Source organism: Oreochromis niloticus, linkage group LG15, assembly GCF_001858045.2.
Source record: "Oreochromis niloticus isolate F11D_XX linkage group LG15, O_niloticus_UMD_NMBU, whole genome shotgun sequence".
Classification (NCBI taxonomy): Eukaryota; Metazoa; Chordata; class Actinopteri; order Cichliformes; family Cichlidae; genus Oreochromis; species Oreochromis niloticus.
Window position 1 is genome coordinate 17,139,559 of NC_031980.2, and position 15,672 is coordinate 17,155,230.

General features: G+C 38.3%; 1 long non-coding RNA gene across 2 annotated transcripts; it reads right to left on the minus strand.

Moving 5' to 3' along the window:
- Positions 1–1,103: 1,103 nt before the first annotated feature.
- Positions 1,104–10,423, minus strand: LOC112842383 (uncharacterized). 2 transcript variants are annotated; one of them, XR_003214128.1, is made up of 3 exons: positions 10,183–10,423; positions 2,905–3,105; positions 1,104–2,378 (listed from the first exon to the last, which is right to left on the minus strand). It is a non-coding gene; the product is annotated as an uncharacterized LOC112842383 (long non-coding RNA). The 2 variants fall into 2 exon arrangements; XR_003214127.1 differs by having other exon boundaries at positions 1,104–1,599; positions 1,696–3,105.
- Positions 10,424–15,672: the final 5,249 nt, after the last annotated feature.

Below are 15,672 nucleotides of genomic sequence, written 5' to 3' on the forward strand. Positions count from 1 at the left end.
CTAGCATTTTGTTAGCAAAACTGTCTTATTAAGATAAAATAAACCTGGTGTGGATGGGATTTAATGTGCACTGTTTCTATGGCCTGTGTTCATCATGGTTGTCACATTTCTAGCTGATAGACTGACAACTGATAAGTCTGCAGCATGCAAGTCCGAAAAGTCTACAAAAAAGGATCTCATTTTGCACTTATTTTGCTTACTAATCTTGCATTTGGCTACTGGCTTCAATACAAAATACTAAGTTCAGTTGCAGTAACAGTGTAATGCTTTTAAAAGCTTAAAAGCAAAACACTGTGTAAAATAATCAGATAATTATTTTGTCTTCTGTCATGAAAATATAAGATGGAGCAGAGAATTACAGCATTCATTTTACAAAGTAATCTACCATTAATATGCGTATGCATTTATTTGTTTAGCAAATGGAGCATCTGATTGGATATCAATCACCATCCTGTGAACGCTGAACTTTCTTCATTTCTTGGGATTTTAGAATTTAAAAAATATTGAAATTCAGCACTGAAGACAGACTCATCTCCAGTCTCAGCAGCTAATATTAGTTTGTTTTTGCCATGAGGGCAATGACCTTTTTCTGACCCTAACTGAACAGTGTTCGGTGCCTTGATGTAACAACCCTGTTACCATCACTGCTTGCCATGGACATAATCTTTCTCAGTCAAACACTTGTTCTTTTCAGCTATTGTTATTATTATGTCATTATTCTACTAACAGGTAGTACTGCAAATTTTGGTGTTGATCGGTACCAAGTAAATACAGGACCAGTACTGCCGATACCAGTAATGATACGGATCTGTTTAACTTATAAAGGCAGCTTATGTAGGAGACAGCAGTGTGTCATGATTTATGAGGTGAATCATCATCAATTTGCAAATTCTGAACACATTTCAATGATCACTAAATCACTGTGATTTTCACCTTCCACAATAGTTAGTTAACACAGTAAAACACAGCTTTTCAAGTATTTTAAAATTGCATTTTTTGTAAATGTACCTGTCTCTAAAGTACTCTGGGTCAGTTTCTGTTGTTTAAATGTACTATAAGGTTATGAAAAAATAGACATTTTCAGATATTTTTCATTGTGCATTTATATTTTTTTCGTTTCCACAAAAAACAAATCCTTGAATTCAATACAATAAAAAAAGTTTAACAAATTTCAGAGGGCTACATACTGAATGTAGAGGATAGTTGAAGGATAGCAGTCATCTTACCACAGGCTATGATAACATCATATTCACTGAAGTTGAAGTTGTTGAAGTTATTAACTGGAAAAAATGTCTGTAAAATCTACAAATGGTAGGTGGAGGTGTCTTAATCTAAAACAATTAAGGCATCGCAGGAATATGGAAAGAATATGCAATTTAGAAAAATCAATGGCATCACAGTGGATGCGTCGGCGTTGAGGATTACTGCAGTAGATGTACATCACCTCGACATAACTTGAGCTTGTGTGGGCATTATTATTTACCCTCCCCCACAGAAAGACACACAGTCCCCCTGGTAGCCAGTTATTAGTTATTAGCTGTTGGAGGTATGCTGGGGTCAGACCACTTACAGAAATTTCAACAGGGAGGCAGGACCTCACTTTAAAAAGGAGAAAATACGAGAAAAGACATGAGACAAGATATTGATCACAGATACAGATTTCAGTGAAGAGGAAGGAAATGAATACTTCAAAACCTGTCAGTTCATCTGTCTTCTTAACTGCTGAACTGCCAATCTGGGGACATGTGGGGGTTGTTCTGAATTCTTCCAATGTAAAACTTGATGGTATGCACTGTTTGGGTACTAACCACTGGTTCTGCACTAGGCATTGTCATGGATACTTTGAGTGTTCCATACAGGGTATATAACATTCATACATTCAGACGGCAATTAAAAATGTGAAACTCAGTTTATACTTTATATTGTGAGCAGTGAGTTTAGCAAATATTTGAATGTTAGCTGCTGGACCGCCTCCTTGAAAACTTATACACATGAATTGTTTTATGTTATCAATTTCTTTATCAATCTACCCCCCCCCCAATCTCACTATTTGATCCAGACCCTGATCTAACCTGAGTTTTTTAATGCGACCATAATTCTGTTGAAATTTAGACAAAATTTGCATATAAATGAAAGCAAAAAGCTTCCAGGTTGTTTTTATATTTTTACAAGCTTTGGAATTGTGGCGTGACCATCTTCATGACACTTTCTGTTTTAAACTCGTGAATTTGGATTCTGCTAGGCTTAAAGTTAGGGCTGCAACCATTTTGATTGACAGCTGTCCTGACACAAGGAGATGTAGCTGATAGCTGTGTGACCTTACCTCTGAATTACTGCGCTGGAACTGTTTGTGCTGTTGCTGCCTTTTGGCCCATTATCTGACAAATATGACAAAGAAGTTCGTGCTCCAATTTTGGTGACTCTTCTATTAGTCTGTTACTCGGCACCAGTTAACATGTATTTGTGTCTGTGTGCTGCACCCGTACAGTTTCAGGATGTTAGCAGATAATTTAGTACTTTAGTTCTGGCACCCAAAAAAATATGTTACATCGTGTGGAAACAAAACAAAATGTTGTAACTAAACATACAAAACACTATAAGCTTTATCACCATGTTTTTCTCATGTTAAACCCATTTGGAGATATGAAATCAACCGCTTATTATGCTTATTTCTATATCCACCCTATGTTTCCATCCTTTTATCTGGTGTGCTAATCTCTGCTTATAGACAGGAACTTAAACCTGGCAAAAACAGTTACAACCACTAAACCTCAGGAGGACCCCTGGCTCTCAATTTAATTTTTTTCCTGGGGTTTTCCAAGAACACTGATTTAATCTGCTCTGTATTGAATAATCTCTAGACTTTTTTCTACAAATTACAGCAATTTAGTTTAGATGTCTCACCTTTGAGAACATTATGGTATATTCCTGAGTATCACAGTAGAGATGGTCTGGGGTCCAAAAGGTTAGCCCACTTCATCTCTCGACTATGGGAGATCTTGGAAATGCATTTTTCCACAATGATCTATAAATGTCCATCTCAGACTCCAGATCCAGATCCAATCAGCCATGGTATCCCACTTTTGACAAGCTTGTTGTGGAAATCTGAAATAAATTAAGGTACACACCACCAGGTTAGCTTAATGAGCTTAATTTACATTTACAAAGGGGTTAAACAAAAGTACAGACAACATGGCAGCAGTCTGTATGATATGTTTTTAAGTCAGAGGGATTGCAACCCTAGAATATTTCTATTATCTATCTGCCACGGAATACATTGTGTGCAAAAGATAACTTGTCCACCAACACGTGATATATCTGACAGATTACACGGAGACAGAATAGAGAAACTTTTATTCAGTAAGGTCAAGGGAAAACATTTTCATTAGGGGTTGAAAATGCTGACAATGCAGAAACCAATGAGAAATGTCACCGTGGAAGCATCCATCTTTCATATACAGTCTGTAGGAATAACCTTTAGGTAGATTTGCTTTTATGCTGTAGTCACATCTGGTCATCAAACATGTGTTTCATTCACCTGCATTTATTATGTATATTTAGAGTGAAAAAATAAAGATTATGATCAACTTTTTAAAAAAAATATCAAAATGTAGAAAAAGATTAAAAAGGAGGGTGATGCTCTGTAATAGAGGAGGACATAATAAGGATGGAAAAAAGTAATTTTTTTTATTAGGTACAAACATAATAAGAATTCTTTGGCTCACAAAGTGTGTGAGACAGTCAGAGAGAGATCTGGCCTCAGGGCAATCGAGGGCTCTGTTCAGTGTCTGGACAAAATGCCTAGTCTGATCGAGTGAGCAAGGCCATGAACTAACCATCAACCCCTATAGCGTCGAGCCCACCATCACAACACTTTTACCAGTGTGTGTGTGTGTGTGTGTGTACAGCCAAGTTTGTGAGTTAAGGGAGGACATAATCAGTTCTCTGACATTTAATCTCTGATGAGACGTATATAATTCAGTTTGTTTGGATGCATATTTAATGTAGAACACCCACCATATGTTGGGTTTAATGTGATAATGAATATAAATGGATAGGGATTATTTTCAGGGGAGGGCAAAGTTATTCCTACTTTGAATTCAATTAAACTTGGGTGAAAATTGAATAAATAAAATTACCAAACTTCTTCTAAAAGGTAAACAATTTTTACAGGAATTTGGTAGAAAACAGCAGCATATCTGCTTTTATTCCTCACATTTATCTTCATTTTTTTGTATGAAAATAATGTCTTAAGCTAGCTGTGATAATCAATGTTCTCTCCCAGCAAACAAACACAACACAGATTCTTGGAAACTTAAATTGCAGTTGAAATTTGATTTAGTGAAAAAGATCCACTCAGGGCAAGATCTATCAGCTGTTTCGGTCCCCAAAAGACAACGTGGGCTTTTTAAGACCCATATCAACTGAACTCAGTGTGTATCTGAGGTAGAGTGTATGACACAGGGACAAGGAGACAAAGGGGACACTGGTGTGGCCGATGGGCTGTTTGTGTTAGTTTGGATGGCAGCAGCAGGGCTTTTCTTGATGCTGAAGCAAGAGGACAGGAGAAGGCCCAGCAATGACGCTCATCACATCTGAAGCCCCCATCTGTACTGGTGTCTCCCCACCAGTCAACTAGCCAACACATACACACAAACACACATGCCGCTAATCTCTTCTGACAGTGCTCACATTCAGTTAGGCCCCACAGTGCTTGTGCATGTCACTGACCATAAACAAAACATACACTACTCTGCAGGAGACACACCACAGGACACTGGGCGTGGATACCCGAGAAATACCACAAGACAGGGGTGTGGGGTGTGTGTGTCTTAAAAGTGTGTGCGATGTTTATGATGTGTGTTTGTCCGACGCTTCCAGGGAAGGAGAACAGATGCCTGCAGGTCATGTCATACCTCTGACATTAGGGCAAAGTCGATGGCAGCCGAGCCAATGGAAACAAAGAGACGCAAGTTAGCAAGCAGCCAGCCCCTGGGTGCAGCATGAGGTCACAGTGTCGCATTATCATGTATATCTGGTTTCTTTTCAGTATTTGGTGAGGATTTGTGTTTCCAGTACAAAAAGAACTTCACAGATACACATCTCGGACATCTTGAACCCTGAGTTTCTAGAATCAGTATTTAACCTCAGGCTCAGAAAGAATGACAATGCAAATATGAAACACGAAATATGTATTCCTTTCACTACCTGGGGCCAGATGTATAAATAATGTGGTTGCACAAAAACCTTTCCCGCACATTATTTATTTATAAAGAAACAATATGCGCTGTGTACCTCACACATACTTCAGATTACATGTACACGTTTTTTAGAGCCGAGTCAGTGAAATGAAGGTGACATAGAAATCAAAAAACAAGACAGACAAGTTCACAGAGCTTGAACCTATAAAATGTGTAGTTAACCATTCACAGTTTTTGTATTGTTGTTTTCAATTGTTTTAATTTCACTGTGTGCTAAAATATTATTTTCATTATTATTTATGCTGTAATTATTAATATTATCAGTGGCATTTCCTGAACTCAGCAGATCCTGTTCTGTTTGTTATTCCACAAGAAATTTAAAAACTTAAACAATTTCTTTTCTCTGCTTTGCCAATGAGTGACTCAGGCAATGAGTTTTGCACCTGGTGAGATTCATCACTTCTTCATCGCTGTTATTTTCATTTCCATGTATGAGAATTTGTGGTGCAAGCAGTGTTTTTATGCACAAATAATGGACAGTCTATATCAATTCACAGCTAAGGATTAAAGTGGATATCAGGTTCTTGCACATGTATAATTGTATTTTAGGCCTTACAAATCAGACTTAAAGAATATCTCGCTACTTTTCTGCCTATGTGCCTACACAGAGTGTAAACTATAAATCTACACAGAACTTTATGCATCCATTGCATCCATATTTTGCTTAGAGTTTCTTTTTTCTTTTCTTTCCAAAATGAAGTTCTGTATATAGCTTACATGCTCAATGAACACAAATAAACAAATTGCATATAATTTGGTTATACATATATACGTGAAAACCAAACTGTATATGGATGGTTCACACAATTCTTCATAATTAAAGATAATAATTAAGTCAGATTTAGTGTTATACTCTGGTTTATTCCTCATATGAACAATTCTATGCTTCTATGACTCCTGATTTATGTGTCTTGCATTGTTTGAGCCAAAGCATCAAGCAGCATGTTTTATATTTACATACAGTAAATGCATGTAAAGCAGGGGTGTCCAACTCCAGGCCTCAAAGGCCGGTGTCCTGCAGGTTTTAGATGTGTCCTTGATCCATCACAGCTGATTTAAATGGCTAAATTACCTTCTCAACATGTCTTGAAGTTCTCCAGAGGCCTGGTAATGAACTAATCATTTGATTCCGGTGTGTTAACCCAGGGTGATATCTAAAATCTGCAGGACACCGGCCCTGGAGGCCTGGAGTTGGGCACCCCTGATGTAAAGCAAAGAATAACAAGATTCTAAGGCCAGGATCTGACTTATTACCAGCCCACACACACTTCAATATCCTCCAGAAGATATAATGCTGGTCCAGTGATAAAAATGTTACTCGTTTCTCAACCTGAGGTTCTCCAATTCCCCCTCTTAAAGATGGGAACCACCACCCATGTTCAGATCTCGAAGCAATGTAACAGAGACAGAGCTGTGCCAACCACAACACCCCTTCAACATCCAGGGTCTTAAGAAACTCAGGAAAATCTCATCCACTGTAGGATTCTGCCACCAAAGTGTTGTTTAACTAACTCACTGACCCTGGACAAGTCACCCCCCCTTGTCCCCAGAATCTTATTCCTCTACGGAAGGCATGTGAGTGAGCTATAGATCTTCCAAGTATTCCTATAACCACCTGACTACATCCCCCCTGAAGTCAACAGCTCCCTACATATGTGGTCAACACATGTGCAAGTAATCACTGTTATAAGCAGGGGTGCACATAAGTGGTCCGCAGGTGCGCAATCGCTTTCAAAATAAAAGACGCGCACCAGATAAGAAGTTGCAACGGGCGTTTGCGTACATAAGATTTTCTGGAGGAGGACAGACATTTGTTTAGAACTCTTAAAGATGTCGAAGAAGCAAGCTCCTTTAAGCAATTACTTTGGTGTTCCTCCACCTCCAAAGAAATGTCAGAAGGAACCGCAAAAGAAGCGCGTATTCTCGGAAAAGTGGTTGCAGGTGAGCTGGCTTCAAACAAATGATGAACGCACAGAGATGTGGTGCAGAATATGCCGTGAAAATCCCACTCTTGCGGACAAAAACAGAGCCTTTTATATGCACGCAAACGTGCGTTGCAACTTCTTATCTCGTGCGCGTCTTTTATTTTGACAGCGAATGCGCACCTGCGGACCACTTATGTACACCCCTGGATATATATATATGTGTATATATTTAAAAGCTAAGGATACATGCTTCTCCAAACAGTCAGCTTCAGAGAATTTTTTTTACTTTTACTTTTTTTGGATGTCATTTGTGGTCATCTCAAGCACACAATTTGTTTGTGAACCCAGATGCCCCACTGACCTGCTGTTAAAACCCTATATTTGTGGGATGTAGCCAATCAGATGAAAGTTGGCCTAAAGGGAAGATGGTGTTAAAGGAAGAGAAGCTAAAACAGCTCATTTCAGATAGAAGATGAAACAAGACCACAAATAAGGATTATTTTGAACTGTAAACCATTCAAAGTCACTCTAGTCCAAAAATAAAAGTACCAACATAAATACAAAAAGGCATTTTTGACACCAACAGCTGAAAGCCATAGACGAGGGAATCTTCCCATTTCAACTGTCAATCCCAAATGAAGTAAAAGGAATGTTCTCTGATATTTGTCTCACTGAGAGTGCTGCAGATTGACAGTAAATGTTTAGTTGAAGTGCTGGGGGCTTCCATGGAAGCAAAAAACATAAATCCAAACACATATTTCCTTGTTGCTGGGCCAAAATGTAAGCTTTATCAGTATACCACAGTCTCTTGTTGGTATGAATACATAAATAAACCTCTTGTTTACTTCACATACCAATTCAAGGTCCTAACCTGATTGCTAGCAATTTCACCACTGTTTGTTTGCTGCACAATGTACATGTCCATAATTTCTCATTCATATTATGCCACCACTTTTATCCAAAAGTTAAGAAAATGACATTTTTAAAACAAAGGAAAACGAGATCGTTTTTATCCTGTTTCGAAAAAATATTGACACGCATAACCCCCTGAGGTTGTTTCTCATATTTTTAGCGACTGTCAAAAATGATTACTTTAAATTTTTGGTGTTGGGTTTTGTGTCGATGAGCTTCCAGTGTGAGTCCCTGGAGAAACAGTTTGAATCCCACCGCGCCAGCTCTTTGGCTGCTGGCTGCTTAGTGAATGGAAACACAGGCGACGTTCCCACCAGAGAAACTGTGCTGTTTACAGACTGTTTTAAAGCAATTGTAGTCTAAGTGAGACACAGCTGAGTGCAACGGAGAAAAGATGGGAGAAAGGCGAAGATGACATAAACAATAGAAACAAGCTGGATGTAAATGGTATGTGCTTTTAGATCAGTTCTCAGTCTAAAAATCTTCATACCTAAACAACAAAGCAGCTCATTTGTCTGTGCGTTCAAAAACAAAACAACCCCTAAAATTATGATGAAGTTTATGCACCCAAAACTACTTGTATGGTTTGGATAAGATTACCTTCGCAGTTACCAGAAATAAACAGTGACTGCTAGCAGGAGTTTAGATTTAATTAAAGGTTTCTAGAGTGAAAAATAGCACCGAGCTTAAGAAAACACACATGACTTTGCTGTTTTTTAAGTGTGCCTTCAGGTACAAGTGAGATGAACTGTGATAATGTGACAGTAAATCTATATGTTTTACTTTTGTTGAAGAGACTATCCTCCCTGCCAAAAAACATCCTTGATGGAAAGGTGTGAGTCACTTTTCCATGATCAAGGAAACTGAGCAATGTTCACTCCATGTATCCCATAAACATGTGTTTATATTGTAAGGAGGCCTATTTTTACTCATATGGTGATCTTTTCTAATATAGCCTAACTTATGCTTTAACTTAACCACGTTCTGGTGCTCTACCTCATAGGAAGTGATGAAAATTCTGGGCAGCTGTGGCCCAGGTGGTAGAATGGATTAGCACTAACTGCCAGGTTGGTGGTTTGCCCACCCTCTCTACCTGCTGGAGTGTCCTTGGGAGAGATAGTGAATCCAGGCAGGCATGTGGTAGCTCCACCTCTACCACATGCTTCCGTTTATGAATGAGACCTATACAGTAACATACTGTACGTTAAGAAACACTAACGTAGAAAACAGCTAAATAAGCATTTAATGGTTAAAAACTTTTCTACTTGCTACTCACTAAAACTGCCTCATGTTCTTTTTATAAGTCAGTGAACACAACAGTTTGGCAGTTGATTGACAGCTCTGACCTGAATGTGCACTGACTCTTTACCCTAAAGCTACAAGCATGCATGTACACACAGACACAATGATACACATACATTTTCCATGTTTACATTCATATGCCCAATGACAAAGCCATTTTCTACTCCATCTGCACATCAATGCCTTTGCATATGACTGTATTTATCTGTGCATAGATGTTTGTAGTGCTTGTATGTTTTGTCTTTCTGAAGCTAGCTACCGACTGCTACAATAATAAAGAACGTCTGTTTAATAATTTAATATTTTTTCTTATTTAAATGAAGTGCACCTTCTTAGAAATGTGGTCTTGTTAAAATGAAAAATAGCGTTAATGGGCAAATCCACCATGTTGCCCTGTAATTGCTCTTTAGGACTTTCAATCTTTTATTTCTGTAAATAAGTGTAAAATTCTGTAACTAAGAAAACTGCAAAAGTAAATTTCTATGGATCACCTGACTTCACCTGGGAATTCATACAGATTTGGCATGCTTGTGAGCATTAGAGAATTAACCCAATTATTCCTGACCAAGACAACTTTTTTAGGTAGCTTCTAATCAGTTTTGGAAAGGTAAAGAAAACCCCCAAATTATTTAATAATAAAATAAAATATTTAAAAATGTTTAAATAAAATTTATTGTCATGTATAGTCATCAATCACCAGTGTGTCACGTATTAAGGATGAGGATGTGGGAAGTGGACCCAAACATAGACTTTAAGACAGAGTGGCAAAATCTAAAACTAACCTTTATTTGGTTAAGATGTAATCCAACAACAGGAAAAAACAAAAGTCCAAAGAAAGGTGCAGCCAAAACACACAGGCTTACAGACACAGAACAAACAGTGTAACACAACAACAGCAGCAACCCAAACCAAACTGAGGGCTTAAGTACACAGATGAAGTAATTAGAGAGAGAGCACCGCTTGGGAAAACAAGACACAGGTGAACAGAATCAAACCAACGAGACAGAGAGTTCAGCAAAACTAAACACAACGCACACAAAACAAGAGACTAGCAAAATAAAACAGGAAGTAACAAAACTAGGAAACATCTAACACTGTTACAGAGACTTAACAACAATATCTAAAGATTTAAATTAAACAAGAAAAGGACTCAAACATCAAACAAACAACAGAGTATATTTAAACCCAAAAGAAAACTGAGAAAACTGAGAAAATTTCTAGAGGTTTCTATCAACAGGACAAAATGTAGTGGTCTGGAAAAGGGGCCAATTTTTGTCACAGCAAAAGCACTGGTTACAAAGAAGAGGAATACATTACAATCGAACAAAAAATAAAAGCATTTACAGAAAAGACGGTAAAACAGAAGTAAAACAGTTTCCAGAAATAGTTTCCATTTGGTTAAGTCTGATTTGTTTGCTATGTTTTTAAAGGACAGTGAAGTGTGAAAAATGCCAAGGGCTTGAAATTTGTGTAGCTTGCAACCATACAGAGGGCCAGGTGGTTTCAAACCATCAGGTAAGTAGTATTTGATGTCAGAATGACATATTACTCTGCTCTGGAAGAAAAAAGCACTCTTACTCAAATATTTTTACAGTTGCAAAAGTTTGCTAGGCATTAGAATCAATTCAGTCTGGGATTTTAACTTTTGGGATGTTTTGATGAGACAAACTGAAAATCACAAGGATTATTTATTCAGATTTGTATATACATTCAATACTAAGTCAGGATTGGAGCTCACTGTGAAGTCGGAGCTTTGTTTTCTCTGAGTTCCTCCTTAAAATGAGCCACGGGCAAGTCGAAGTGAGTGTTAACAAGAGGAATACCAGTCACTTCCAGCAGCGAGCATCAACTCGCCCGCTGGAGCCAACAGTGGGCGAATATTCATCCCTGCTCACGTAATCATTTTGACTTCAGTGTGGTAGATCTGAGGGGTTGTACTTCTGACCTGCAGGGCCTCGGGGTAACTGCAGTACAGTGGCTTGTTTGGATCATGTGAGCCGGAATAATGAGGAAGTGTACATGTTTTAAAATATCTGTCATGTCCAGTGCTTTCTCAATTATTTCTGACTTTGTTTAAAGTTACGTTTTAATTTCTTAAAAGAAAATCGCAATATTATTTCTAAATTAACATTTTTATTATCATGGATGTTTAGGGGATTTGAAGGGGAACGGATGCAAATGTTCACTCTGTGTATCCCAGTTTTTCAAGGCAAAAACTGAGAAAATTACTCCCTCATTATCCTGAAATCACTTTTTAATTTGAATGAATTGACTTAGGCAGAAAAAAATATTACATACTATGTAGAGACTGTGTCATGCAAAGTAGCGATAAAGTGTAATAAAGCAGATGTGCCCTATTTCTAACTTTTGAAAAACAGTGTAGCATGGCAGGCACGCACACACACACACAAACGCCACACAAACACACTCCGATAGCAAAGGCGGAGCAAAGAGTAGCAAAGCAGAAAGCGAGAGGAGGGTTCACCATCTTCTCCGTTAAGCCTGGCTGACTAATTCTTGCTGCTAATTTGCGTTTGGTTAATTAACTAATTACTGAGGATGTCTGAGGGCGAGGCTGTCTGTCAGCCTGTATCAGTAATTATTTTCATCGTTTTAATTAGACTCACACACTCCTAGACTCAATTTCTCTCTTCCCACAGAACACACACACACATACAACCACACACACTGAAGCATGCTGTTCTTGGTAAACACTTTGACAACGCTATAGAGATCATATAACTTCCATATGGTGATAAGATAAAGGCCCAAGATAATCTGCCTTCAGCATTATTCTTTATAGCCAAACAGGAGGGTTTATATCTGATTAATTATTATGTCATGGAAATAATACAGGGACGTGTAATTAGGAAGGGATGATTTATCCCCAAAATGGTGCAGAGTGTGTTTGGCTTCAAAGGATTGCTTTGACATCGGTGATCTCAGCTAAGAAGAAAACTTAATAATATGATTAATACCAATGCAATCTGTCCAATTAATAAGAACCTGGCTCCATGGGCCGGTTATCATTAACTTATCATTAAGTCTGGAAACAGAATAAGGAAAAAATGTATTTGTTAGAAAGTTAATTCAATGGTAAAACCCTAATCGAGCCTCGGACAAAGTTTCACAACTCAAGAAGAAAAACCACATCAGAGTTTTTTTTATCTGCTAGAATTTTACACTCAAATAAACGATTGACCCTCATAAACATGACTGAGAAGTTCTGAGTTTATTTATTCAAATAATTCATTCAAATAAACTTTAAGGAAAAATAAACTTGATATAAAGTGAATGCATAAAAATCAAGTGAAGTTTATTTCACCAGGTTTCTTCAAATGAAATGTTTTAAACTGTACTTATGTAACAAAATTACATGAAAGAATTTAGTCAGTATTTTGGGTGTAAATATTTTTTTCAGTGCATAGTGCTTTCAGCTACTCCCTTACTTACAAGGGGTCATCACAGTGGGCATTTGAAGGTTCGATTTTAAAGATTTGTGCACTGGATATTCTTCCTGATGCAGCCCACAAGGAATTTGTGTCTCCTCCCAGGACTGAACAAAGGATCATTTGCTTCTTTGGTGAATGCATAAACTACTGCACTATGGAGCCTAGAATTGTATGCTTGCACAAAGCTAACTAACAAAAGTGCTGCTAAATAGTTTCTACTACAGCTTAGGTTGTAGTTCACAGGCCATACAAATGCAGAATTCCAAACCACTGCTCACTTAATCCATGACATCAGCAAACATCAGTACATCACTCAATGATGGTCCCATTTAGACCAAAACCTCTGATAAAGCAGGGTGGCATTATAGGGCCTGGCTAACTAGTGATCAACTAGTCGCTTCTGTATGAATATCTTAAGTTTCTTACTTCTTACCTCAGTAATTATATGTACTGTATGGCGAGAGTCAAAATGCCAAACAAGTTTCTTTGTTATGTTGTTAATCCACAGTCTTATTTACTGGAGCTTCCAGCAGGATCCATGCTTTCCCAGTCAGTGGCCTTAACAAGATCCGTGATGACGCTGCACAGAATGTCCCATATGTCAATTCAAAAAAATAATATTCGAAAGCTTTTAATCTACTGCCATTAGATGAATAAGGATCAGCCATGGCTGATTGTTGATACTCTAGGGAGAGGAGATGAAAAGTGAAACTGATGCCACTGAAATGCCTTTGTATGCACACCCATCTTTTGGAAATACTTTCTTTAAAAATTAAAAAAAAAAAGATAATGTTGTGGTGGTATAACACAAGAGGCAGGAAAAACAAGCCACTGCAGAAATATTAAAAATCGCAGTTCCTCAAGCGGCCACTTGGTTTGCTTTAAACCAAATCAGTGCAGACAAGCTCCCGTGTTAAAATGCACAATTTTACAGCAAAAATGAGCATGTTTACAGGCTAGCAATGTCAGGAACGTGGCTGCTTTGAGACTATTATGGTCCTGTTTGTGTCCAAAATACCGTGATCGTGACAGGCTTAATTCTGCCAATGGGTGGCTTTTTCCATATTTTATAAACAATCATTGGTATCAAGTCACACTAGTTTTGTCTTTTCCACACATGACAGTGGGGTGCTTGTCACAACAATGTGAACAACATTAACAATCTTTCAGTGAAGTCATTTTTCTGGCTCTGTTTTAAGAATCGTGTCACAGACATTTGTGTCCATAAATACGGAAAAAACAGGTCACTTTAGTTCAAACAACGATAAACAACGTGGTTTGAAAAGTGATCGCAGGTCAATGATTCCCAGCCACACATCATGGAATAATGTAACTGGAGCCTGAAATCTTGAAAAAATAAAAGGAAAATCCCATCTCCTTATTTTCCTGTATAGCTCTAAATTTCTGCCTTGCTTTGGTGTTGAAATCATTGTTTGTTGGCTTATTGTTGTTGTTTAGATGTTGCATGCCCAGAACAAAATGCCTCATCAGCTTTCTGTCGGGTCAGATCCTGGCAGGGAGAGCGAGCTGTAAATAGTGAGCAGATCTCTGGCAGAGCGGCCGCGCAGCAGATTTCATCCCAAGAAGCCAACTTTAGTAAACAGGCAGAACTAATGAGGACACTGAATACACACACACATAGACAGGCAGACATCCACACCCACATGCACACACACACACACACACACAAACACGCACAAATACAACACACAGTGTCTGAGCATTTGGAGGCCCCCGGGGCCCTGGGGCCAGAGCAGCCCAGATACCTGATGGGAGCAGGGACATCAAAGCTGCAGGATTAGAGAGAGGAGAGAGGAGAGAGTGCCGCAGGGAGGAAATGCTAACTTATTATCCGCTTCCCAGCTAATCCTGTTATCTACAGAATATAGCTGTGTTTAACCCCCCTACACACCTCCCTCCAACAACACACACATACGGTGTACACACACAGCATTCAGCATTCAGAGCTTCAGTAGTCTCCCTGAGTTCCCCCTGTTTCCACCCTGGACCCCCAAAAACCATCTGCGTGTGCATCTGAGTTTTAGATCATGTAGATGTAGTTGAACCTTCACCGTTTGTCCGAGTCCTGTTCTTTGATCTAGATCCTTCTCAGGCAGCCTAGTTAGGTTAATAACATGTTACCAAACTGGTCTTCAGTTCCACGTCCATTTTTGTAGGCTTTCAGGTGATGTAACACGCCCTCTGGCAGACATACTGGGGGTTTACAGATCAGGGTCGCCGCCGGCTGAGTGAGGCACCAAAGCTGAATATGATTTAGTTCCCCCCAATCTATTATCATTCACGTGTCTACATTCACAAACAAGATCCACTATAGAATAATGCTTTAAAAGATATATAAAAAACAAATAGATTGTAAGCCACAATTAACTAAATTGCTTTTGAAAAAATGGTGCAAAACCAGCATGGACAACACTTTAAACCTTTCCTGTTTTTAACTGAAAAACATTTGGATTTGATCACAGATATGTGCCCCAAAGCAGTAAGAAAGGTCTTGAGCACTCTGCTCATTCACTAACAGTGTGCAAACATATATAACTGGACTCCACTCAGAAAGACTCGGTTGTCTTGGTGGTTTGCCATGATTGCTTTTATCTAATTCTTTTACCATTTCCAGTCTGAAAGCAGTATTAGGATGAGGCTGCATGCAAAAAGTTGTTAAGTGTGGAACATTTAACAGAGTACTACTATGAAAACAAATGATCATTAGTTGTGCTTCATTTCTGATTGCTAGTAAACGTCATTATAGTTAATTAAGACTAAACTAAAAATTAAACCAGATATCAAAAACATTCACTGTGA